A 10,721-nucleotide genomic window follows, 5' to 3' on the forward strand; every position below is an offset into this window, starting at 1 on the left:
TTAAATTAATATTTAAATAAACATTACAGGGAGGAACCTCATGTGGTAATCGCTGTTTCTCCCTGCCAATTTTGGGGCACAGACCAGTCCTACTTCCCATCTACTGGAGCCATCAAAGCCCAAAGTAGCCTAGATCCTGGTCTGTATTTGCCATTTATAGGACCCAAGCAGTAGATGTCTGCCCAGCATTCTTCCTGTCAAAGTTCATTCCAGTTATGGAGTGTTGCTACTGTATGGGTTTCTGCCAGTACTTGTGACCTGGACTGGCCACTGTGGAAACAGCTGTGACCCAGTATGGCAATTCTTATTTTCTTATGTGAACCAAGTATAGGACAATCAAGATGAGGTTGGCTCTTATTGGTGGAATGAGACATTATGACATCACAATCTCAGCTCTGAAATGTTGCTACTACTTGGGTTTCTGCCAAGTACTTGGGACCTGGGTTGACCACTGTGTAAACAGGAAACTGGGCTAGATGGACCATTGGTCTGACCCAGTATGGCAATTCTTATTTTCTTATGTGAACCAAGTATAGGACAATCAAGATGAGGTTGGCTCTTATTGGTGGAATGAGACATTATGACATCACAATCTCAGCTCTGAAATGTTGCTACTATTTGGGTTTCTGCCAAGTACTTGGGACCTGGGTTGATCACTGGGCTAGATGTACCACTGGTCTGATCCAGTAATGTTATTCTTATGTTATGTTATGTTATGTTATGTTATGTTACTTCTAACTTCCTCAGTCTATCAACACAGGTCAAGAATGTTCAGTCATTGACTTGAGTTGGCTCATTTCTTTAACTATCTAAAAATAATCTCAATTGTTTAGCATGGGGTGGGAAACGAGGGCTGCAGTCCAGTCAGGTTTTCAGGATTTCCCCAATGAATATGCATGAGATCTATTTGCATATAATGGAGGCAGTGAGTGTAAATAGATCTCATGCATATTCAATGGGGAAATCCTGAAAACCCAATTGGATTGCAGCCCTCGTTCCCCACCCCTGGTTTAGACCCTTTGTAAAAAAAAAAAAAAAAAAAATAGGTCCGTGAACAAATGCATTTTCTCTCCAGTGATCTCTTTATAGGCTTTTCAGGAATGTAGCGCAGGAGAAGTCAATCATTGATCTTGATTCATAGTAACATAGTAAATGACGGCAGATAAAGACCTGAATGATCCACCAGTCTGCCCATAAGTTCTACTCATTATAAAAATACATGATTAAATTAACTTGTCTCTTCTTTGATATTTCTGGGTCATAGACTGTAAAGTCCACCTGGGATTGTCCTAGGTTCCATCTAATCAAGCCATTGTGACATCACTGCTGAGGTTGGCTCTTAGGCATTGGTGGAATGAGGCATTATGACATCACAATCTCAGCTCTGGAATGTTGCTACTCTGAGTTTCTGCAGGTAACATAGTAAATGACGGCAGATAAAGACCTGAACAGTCCATCCAGTCTGCCCATAAGTTGTACTCATTAAAAAAATACATGATTAAATTAACTTGTCTCTTCTTGTGATATTTCTGGGTCATAGACTGTAAAGTCCACCAGGGATTGTCCTGGGTTCCAAATGCTGAAGTTGCCGTCCAAGCTCACTCCAGCCGTTTGCAGGATATCTACCCTAAAGTCTGGCCAGTAACATCCTCATGCTCCAAGTTAGTGGAGTTCCCATTGATGCCCTCCCCAGCCCATCCTACGCCAAATCATTATATATAAGACACAGACCATGGCTTAGTTCTTTAATTTACATCCTTTGTTTTCTAATTAGAGATCCTCTGTGTCTATCCCATGTTTTTTTGAATTCCATCACCGTTTTCCTCTCCACCACTTCCTTCGGGAAGGCATTCCAGGCATCTACCACCCTCTCCATGAAGAATAATTTCCTAACATTGCTCCTAAGACTTCCTCCCTGTAACCTCAAATTATGCCCTCTAGTTTTACCATTTTCTCTTCTCTGGCAAAGATTTGGTTCTATATTAATACCTTTCAAGTATTTAAACGTCTGTATCATATCTCCTCTGTCCCTCCTCTCCTCTGGAGTAGACATATTCAGGTCTTCCAGTCTCTTCTCATACTGCTCATACTTCTTTTTGGTGCAAAAAAAAAAAAATCAATTCAGAATGCTAGTCTATAAATAGTGCTCCAATTTCCATGCCAAACATTGGGTGTGAGGATTTCTGCCAATTGAAAACTGGTCTAAATCTTGGCATGTAAGTGAGGTGTGGATCACCGGTATTCAGTAATACTGTGAGCATCTTCAGTGAACTCCCCCTGACCCACCTATGCTCCTCCCCTGGCCACACCCACTTTCAGGGTGCATGCAAAGTGAAATTGCCAATAACAGATTGTCAGCACCCAATCATTGGTCTTAAGAACATAAGAAATGCCATCTCCGGAACAGACCCTAGGTCCATCAAGTCCGGCGATCCGCATACGCGGAGGCCCCGCCAGGTGTACATAAGGAGATGTACATCTAACTTACCCTTAAATCCTAGAATGGTGGATTCCGCAATTACCTCTTCTGGGAGAGCATTCCAGGTGTCCACCACTCGTTGCGTGAAGCATAACTTCCTGATATTTGTCCTAAACTTGTCTCCCTTAGCTTCAGTCCATGTCCTCTTATCCGTGTCACATTGGACAATGTAAATAATTTTTTTTCCTGCTCTATTTTGTCGATTCCTTTCAGTATTTTGAAAGTCTCGATCATATCCCCTCACAGTCTCCTCTTCTCAAGGGAGAACAATCCCAATCTCTTAAGTCATTCCTCGTATTCCAAGTTCTCCATGCCCTTTATTAGCTTCGTTGCTCGTCTCTGCACCCTCTCGAGTATTTTTATATCCTTCTTTAGATATGGAGACCAATGTTGGATGCATTATTACAAGTACGGTCTGACCATCGCTTTATAAAGCGGTAGTATTACTTTCTCCGATCTACCCGTGATTCCCTTCTTTATCATGCCTAGCATTCTATTTGCATTCTTCGCTGCCACCGCACATTGCGCCAACGGTTTCAGGGTCCTATCGAATAATACGTCCAGGTCCCTTTCCTGTTCGGTTTTTCCCATAGTTGCACCTGACATACTATACTTGTGTTCCTTATTTTTTCTGCCTAAGTGCATCACTTTGCATTTTTTCACATTAAACTTTATCTGCCATTTATCAGTCCAATTTTCAAATCGGCCCAAGTCGCTCTGGAGTTCCTCGCTGTCCTTCTGCGATTTGATTGCCCGGCATAGTTTTGTGTCATCTGCAAACTTGATGATCTCACTGGATGTTCCATCCTCCAGGTCATTTATAAAGATATTAAATAAGATGGGCCCAAATACCGAGCCCTGGGACACACAACTAGTCACAGTCTCCCAGTCTGAGAATTTCCCATTTATGCCCACTCTCTGCCTTCTGTTCTCCAGCCATTTGCCTATCTATCTTAGTATAGCTCCTTCTATTCCATGGCCTTGCAGTTTCCTGAGGAGTCTTACATGTGGAACCTTGTCGAACGCTTTCTGAAAATCCAAATATATAATATCCACCGGTTCTCTATTATCAATTTGTCTGTTCACTGTCTCAAAAAAATTGAAGTAGGTTTGTCAAACATGACTTCCCTTTCCTGAATCCATGCTGGCTGGCTCTCATCAGGTCGTGTGTGTCTAAGTGCCGGGTTATGCTATCCTTGATCAACACCTCAACCATCTTCCCAGGGACTGACGTGAGACTCACAGGTCTATAGTTGCCCGGTACTCCTCTTGATCCATTTTTAAATATCAGCGTGACATTCGCTATCCTCCAGTCGTCCGGTATCTGTCCTGTTTTGATTGACAGGTTGGCAAGTTTTTGCAATAGTTCTCCGATTTCCACTTTTAGCTCTTTCAAGACTCTCGGATGAATTCTGTCCGGTCCAGGAGATTTGTCACTTTTGAGTTTGTGAATCTGGCGGTAAATCTGGTCCACTTCTGTGTTGTAAGGCTGTCCTCTGTTGCTCCTTTGAACACTTTTACCGCTTCTGGAATTGTTGCAGTGTCTTCCTTTGTGAAGACAGATGCAAAGAAGGAATTTAGTCTGTCTGCGATTTGTTTGTCTTCCTTGATGCACCCTTTTCTTCCTGGTCGTCCAGCGATCCCACTGTCTCTTTTGCAGGTTTTCTCCCTTTCACGTACCTGAAGAAGGGCTTGAAGTTTTTGGCCTCCTGCGCTATTTTCTCCTCATAGTCCTTTTTGGCATCCCTCACTGCCCTGTGACACTTCTTCTGATCATCCTTGTGTTTGTTCCAAGTTTTGGTTGTTTTTGTGCGTTTCCATGCTTTGAAGGAGTCCTTCTTTTCTTTTATGGCTTCCTTAACCTCTTTAGTATGCCACGCCGGCTCTCTTTGGCCTTTGGTTTTCTTTGCTTTGGACATCCGCGGAATATAGAGGATTTGTGCTTCCGTGATAGTATTTTTCAGTAGGGACCATGCCTGTTCTACCGTTTTGACTTTGCCCATTTTTTTCTTGATCCGTTGTTTCACCATGGTTCTCATGCTATTGTATCTTCCCCTTTTAAAGTTTAAAGTCATGGTTGAGGTTTTAGTACCTTTCCCCTTTCCGACATCGAGTTTGAAGTTGATCCTGTTGTTATCACTCATCCCCAGCGGGACTCTGACTTCTACTTCCTTAGCCGGCCCCGTAATGCTGCTTAGGACCAAGTCCAAGGTACATTTTCTCTTGTCAGCTCTCCCACCAATTGTTCCAGGAAGCAGTTCCCTAGCACTTCCAGGAACATTGCCTCCTTGCCACAATTTGAGGTTGGTTCCCAGGTCCCTGGAAAGTTGAAATTCCCCAAGATTACAACATTACCCATCTTACATTCGTGTTTAATTTCCTCTATCATTTCTGAGTCTGTTTCCTCCCCCTGTCCTGGCGGTCAGTAGTAAAGGCCAATCTTTGTGTCAGCACCGTTGTGTCTGGGAATTTTTATCCAGAGGGATTCCAGCTTCTCTTTCTCTTCCGTCATAGTCACTCTCACAGATTCTATTTCTTCATGAACATATAGGGCAATACCTCCACCTTTTTGCCCCACTCTATCTGTTCTGTACAGTTTGTATCCCTGTAGTACTGTATCCCATTTGTTTTCGTCATTCCACCAGGTTTCTGTTATGCCAATGATTTTCAGTTCGTCATTTTTTGCTATTACTTCTAATTCTCCCATTTTGTTTCTCAAACTTTTTGCATTTGTATACATACATTTGAGTTCCCTGTGTGTTACCTTCTTGGACTCTTTAAGCTTAGCAGTCTCCCTTGGTTCTTTAACAGTATTTCTTTCTGCTCCTGTGTTGTCTCCCTTATATGCTTTGTACACATCCCCTCCTATGCCTGAGTAGCTGTCCGTAGTTCCTTCTATGGGACATCCTGTAGCCCGGACCATCGACTGGTGGTCGACTGTCGGCTTTCCCCTGTCTTTTAGTTTAAAGCCTTCTCGATGTCCCTCTTCATGTTGCCTGCCAATACTCTTGCTCCTTCCTCGTCGAGGTGCAACCCATCCTTCCTGTACTACTTGCTTCTTCCCCAGAACGTTGTCCAATTGCGCACGAAGTCAAAGCATTCCTCTTCACACCATCGTCTCATCCAGGCGTTGATCGCTTGCAGTTCCCCTTGTCTCCTTCCATCCGCTCTAGGTACCGGGAGGATCTCGGAGAAGGCCACCTTCACCTCCCTGATTTTCAGTATTCTTCCGAGTGCGCGGAGCTGGCCCTTCATTTCTTCCCTGTCATACTTCCGTCCGCTCACATCGTTGGTTCCCACGTGGATAAGCATAGCAGTGTCCTCTCCCCCTGCGCTGTCTATGATCCTGGTAATCCTGTTGGCCACATCCTTCACTCTTGCTCCCGGCAGGCAGGTGACGATTCTATCCTCTCTCCCTCCTGCGGTGTAGCTGTCCACATGCCGTACGATGGAGTCTCCCACGATGATCCCCAGCTTCTGTATTCGGTGGTTCCTTGGGAGTCGTAAGTCCACATCCATGGTGTGGGACCGATCTTCTCCCTCCTGTGATACTCCTGAAGTTGTTTTCTGCTCTTCGGAATGGGGGGAGGGCAGGCAGTCTCCCTCTTGCTCCTGGTGTGTGATCGCCCCTTGTCTCCGCTTCCTTCTCTCCAGAATTTGCAGGGGTATCTTCTCTTCTCTCGTCCAGGCCGTCTTCCTGAGTTACATAGAAACATAGAAGATGACGGCAGATAAGGGCCATAGCCCATCAGGTCTGCCCACTCTACTGACCCACCCCCAAGTCTACTATCCTAGGGATCCCACTCCTGGTGACAGGTTCCCTTGGCTTAACCCTCTAAGGGATCCCACATGGGCATCCCATTTGCTCTTAAATTCTTGCATGCTGTTTGCCTCGATCACCTGCACCGGGAGCTCGTTCCAAGGATCAACCACTCTCTCGGTGAAGAAATATTTCTTGGTGTCGCCATTAAATTTCCCGCCCCTGAGTTTGAGCGGATGCCCTCTTGTGGCTGAGGGTCCTTTGAGAAAGAGAATCTCTTCTTCCATCTCGATACGACCGGTAATATACTTAAACGTCTCAATCATGTCTCCTCTCTCCCTACGTTCCTCGAGTGAGTACAGCCGCAAATTTTTCAGCCTTTCCTCGTACGATAGGTCCTTGAGCCCCGAGACCATCCTGGTGGCCATCCATTGCACCGACTCTACTCTCAGCACATCTTTTTGGTAGTGTGGCCTCCAGAATTGCACACAGTATTTCAAATGAGGCCTCACATGCTCTGGTGTGCTTCCTCGATGTATCTTACTAGTTACTTGACCTCTTCATTTGGACTGAACTGCACTAGAAGCCTCTCCTGTTCACGGATTTCCTCTTCAAAGGTGAGGAGTTCTTTTAGATTCTGCACTGTCTCCTCTAGCAGCCAGACCTGCCGTATCAAGCTATCCAGCTCCATGCAATGACTGCAAATATGTGCCCTAGTCCCCGAAGGGAGGTAGTCATACATATTGCAGCCAGTGCAGAAGACTGGAAAGCTCACCTGACTTCCTTGGGCATCCATCTCTTGTCCCCCTTCTGAGTTGTTTGAGCGAATCGGTTGTGGACCTTCTGTCTCTGTTGTCTGGATGTTTACTGGCTTCCTGGTTTCTACCTTCCTTTATGTTGTGAGTCTGTTAGTGTTACTGTTTGATCTGCGTCTGCTAGTGTTACTGTGTTAGTGTCTGTGAGTGCTTGTTTCCCCTTTTAGGTGTGTGGTATGCGAGGGAGTGTGTGCCCTGCTGTGTAACTAGCTAAAGACTGAGTCTTGTGGCTGCCTTCCTGCTTGTTGTGAGTCTGCTGGCTGATTGTGTGTTCTGAGTCTGCTTTCGTTACAGTGTTGGAGTCAGTGATGGAGTCAGTAAGTACTCGTTTCCCCTCTAGGTGTGTGGTATGTGAGGGAGTGTGTCCTGTTGTGTAGTTAGCTAAAGTCTGGTATTGGTGTGAGTTTGCTGGTGTCCGAGTTTCCTGGCTCCTTCTATGGCTCCTTCGCAAAGGCGAGCTCACTAAGGCGAGCGCATTAGTCGTTCGCTTTCGTTGTGCGCCGAATGGCAGCGTGCCGTTGGCTCCTCCCCTTTTAAGGGGGAGTTCGGCGTTGCCATGCCAACACGGTGGGGGTGGGAGGAGTTAACTCTCACCGCTGCCCCAAGCTTCCTTCCCTCTCTGCCTCCTCCTCTGAGCCTGCTCTTCTACTCCTTCTTTTTCTCCTACTCTTTGCTGCACCTCCGATCTCCGCTTTTGCTTTCCAAGCTCGCCGTGTGTGCCTCCTCAGTTCCTCCCCCTTTTAAGGGGGAGTTCGGCGCTGCCTTGCCGACGCGGTGAGTGTGGGCGGAGCTAACTTTCGCCACTGCCCCGAGCTTCCTTCCCTCTCTGCCTCCTGAGCTCAGACTCTCTGCCTCCTCCTCTGAGCCTGTTCTTCTACTCCTTCTCTCTCCCCTACTCTTTGCTGCACCTCCGATCTCCGCTTTTGCTTTCCAAGCTAATTTAGTTGGTGCGTGTATGTCAGAACAGCGTACAATTTCACACATAAATTTGCATGCCATTTATAAATCTGGGATTCAGAGGGAGTTTTATAACTGGTCACCCCCTCTGCTTCTCGTCTGTATAAGGTGTGTATACTGTCATATTCCACTTAGAGTTACCATATGGCTCCAGAAAAAGGAGGACGGATTGAGGCATCCGGGTTTTACATCCATCTCAATCCGTCCTCCTTTTTCTGGAATAAATATACAAAAAAACCATTAAAAAGTCAAAAAGGACTGTAGACTCAAAACTATAATAATAATTAATAATTTGATTTAAATTTACATTGAAAGTTATATTAGGGACAAGCCTCAGATAATGGAGTACATCCTCCCATTCTGGGATATCTTCAAGAGAAAGAAAACATCTTTTCTCCAACTCCTATAACATCACCGGCTTGGTCCCACCTCCCTACCAAATTAATTAATTACCATTAGTTAAATTACTTCCTATAATTCATCTATCTTACTTTTAAATGCTCTCAAATTTTATTTCATCCTTATTTAATAATTTATTATATAAAAAATATGAATCCCATACCATAATACTATAGAGCTGAGATTTTTTATATAATGCGCCCACATCTGGAGTACTGTGTCCAGTACTGGTTGCTGTACCTCAAGAAGGACATGGCAGTACTTGAGGGGGTCCAGAGGAGAGCAACTAAACTGGTAAATGGTATGGAAAACTTTTCATACGCTGACAGGTTGAAAATGCTGGGGCTGTTCTCCCTGGAAAAGCGGAGACTTAGAGGAGACATGATAGAAACCTTCAAAATCCTGAAGGGCATAGAGAAGGTAGACAGGGACAGATTCTTCAGACTGTGGGGAACCACAAGTACAAGGGGTCACTCGGAGAAATTGAGAGGGGACAGGTTTAGAACAAATGCGAGGAAGTTATTTTTTACCCAGAGGGTGGTGGACACATGGAACGCACTTCCGGAGGTTGTAATAGGCCAGAGCACACTACAGGGTTTCAAGGAAGGTTTAGATGGGTTCCTAAAGGATGAGGGGATTGAGGGTTACAGATAGATGTAGAGGTAGGTTACAGAAATGGTCAGGAACCACTTCACAGGTCACAGACCTGATGGGCCGCTGCGGGAGCGGACCGCTGGGCGCGATGGACCTCTGGTCTGACCCAGTGGTGGCAACTTCTTATGTTCTTATGTTCTTAAATAGATATTAAATAAGGATGAAATAAAATTTGAGAGCATTTAAAAGTAAGATAGATGAATTATAGGAAGTAATTTAACTAATGGTAATTCATTAATTTGGTAGGGAGGTGGGACCAAGCCGGTGATGTTATAGGAGTTGGAGAAAAGATGTTTTCTTTCTCTTGAAGATATCCCAGAATGGGAGGATGTACTCCATTATCTGAGGCTTGTCCCTAATATAACTTTCAATGTAAATTTAAATCAAATTATTAATTAAGTATTATTATAGTTTTGAGTCTACAGTCCTTTTAGACTTTTTAATGGTTTTTTTGTATATTTATTTAATTAATAGACAACCATTTAAAATTTTGATTTTTTTGTTGTATTACTCCTTTTTCTGGAGCCATAAAGTTACCTTAACTCCACTGGACTTTGTTTTGGATCACCACATCCGCAGCTGGAGTGTCTCTTTTATCACCTTAGGTCTTGAAGTGGATTAACGCTTCTCTCCATTAGAGAATGCAGGCCAGGTTCCTCACTAGCTCAGTGGAGTGGGCACTTAGGTCAATATGAGTCCTCTGTATCTGATGAGTTCACCCTCTCCAAGATAGGGAGAACAAGAGGGCACTCTCTAAAGTTGAAAGGGGATAGATTCCGTACAAACGTAAGGAAGTTCTTCTTCACCCAGAGAGTGGTAGAAAGCTGGAACGCTCTTCCAGAGGCTGTTATAGGGGAAAACACCCTCCAAGGATTCAAGACAAAGTTAGACAAGTTTCTGCTGAACAAGAACGTGCGCTGGTAGGGCTAGTCTCAGTTAGGGTGCTGGTCTTAGACCAGAGGGCCGACACGTGAGCAGACTGTTGGGCGCGATGGACCACTGGTCTGACCCAGCGGCGGTAATTCTTAGGTTCTTATGAAAGGCTACAACTGAGCAAGGCCCCCTCAAGAAACAAAATAAAAGCATGGACTTCATCATGAAACAAAACGGCGTTAGTGGGGAGAATCTCGGTGTCAGGTCAAAAGCGCGCCGGGACAAAGGCGCGCCCAGACAATTGAGCGCAGCGCGGAGGCGCGCGTCGCTCAAAATTACTGTTTTTAGGGCTCCGATGGGGGGGGTGTGGGGGGAACGCCCCCCACTTTACTTAATAGACATCGTGCTGCATTGTGGGGGGTTTGGGGGGTTGTAACCCCCCACATTTTACTGAAAACTTCACGGCGCGATGTCTATTAAGTAAAGTGTGGGGGGGGGTTCCCCAACAAAACCCCCCGTCGGAGCCCTTAAAAACAGTAATTTTGAGCGGCGCGCACCTCTGCACTGCGCTCAATTGTCCGGGCGCGCCTTTGTCTTTCGCGCCATTGTCTATGAACCGAGAATCTCTGCAGTATCTTGAGATAAACTGGGATGTGACTGTAACAAGTCTTTATCGGCCATCAGTTACTATAGGCCGGATTTTATAAATGGCGTCGGCGCCCGCCTAAACAACAGCCTCCGATCGCGTGTCAGTCATGCAACAGCGCTGTTTCTATAACTGCGG

This window comes from Geotrypetes seraphini, chromosome 1 (assembly GCF_902459505.1).
Source record: "Geotrypetes seraphini chromosome 1, aGeoSer1.1, whole genome shotgun sequence".
In the NCBI taxonomy this organism is placed as follows: Eukaryota; Metazoa; Chordata; class Amphibia; order Gymnophiona; family Dermophiidae; genus Geotrypetes; species Geotrypetes seraphini.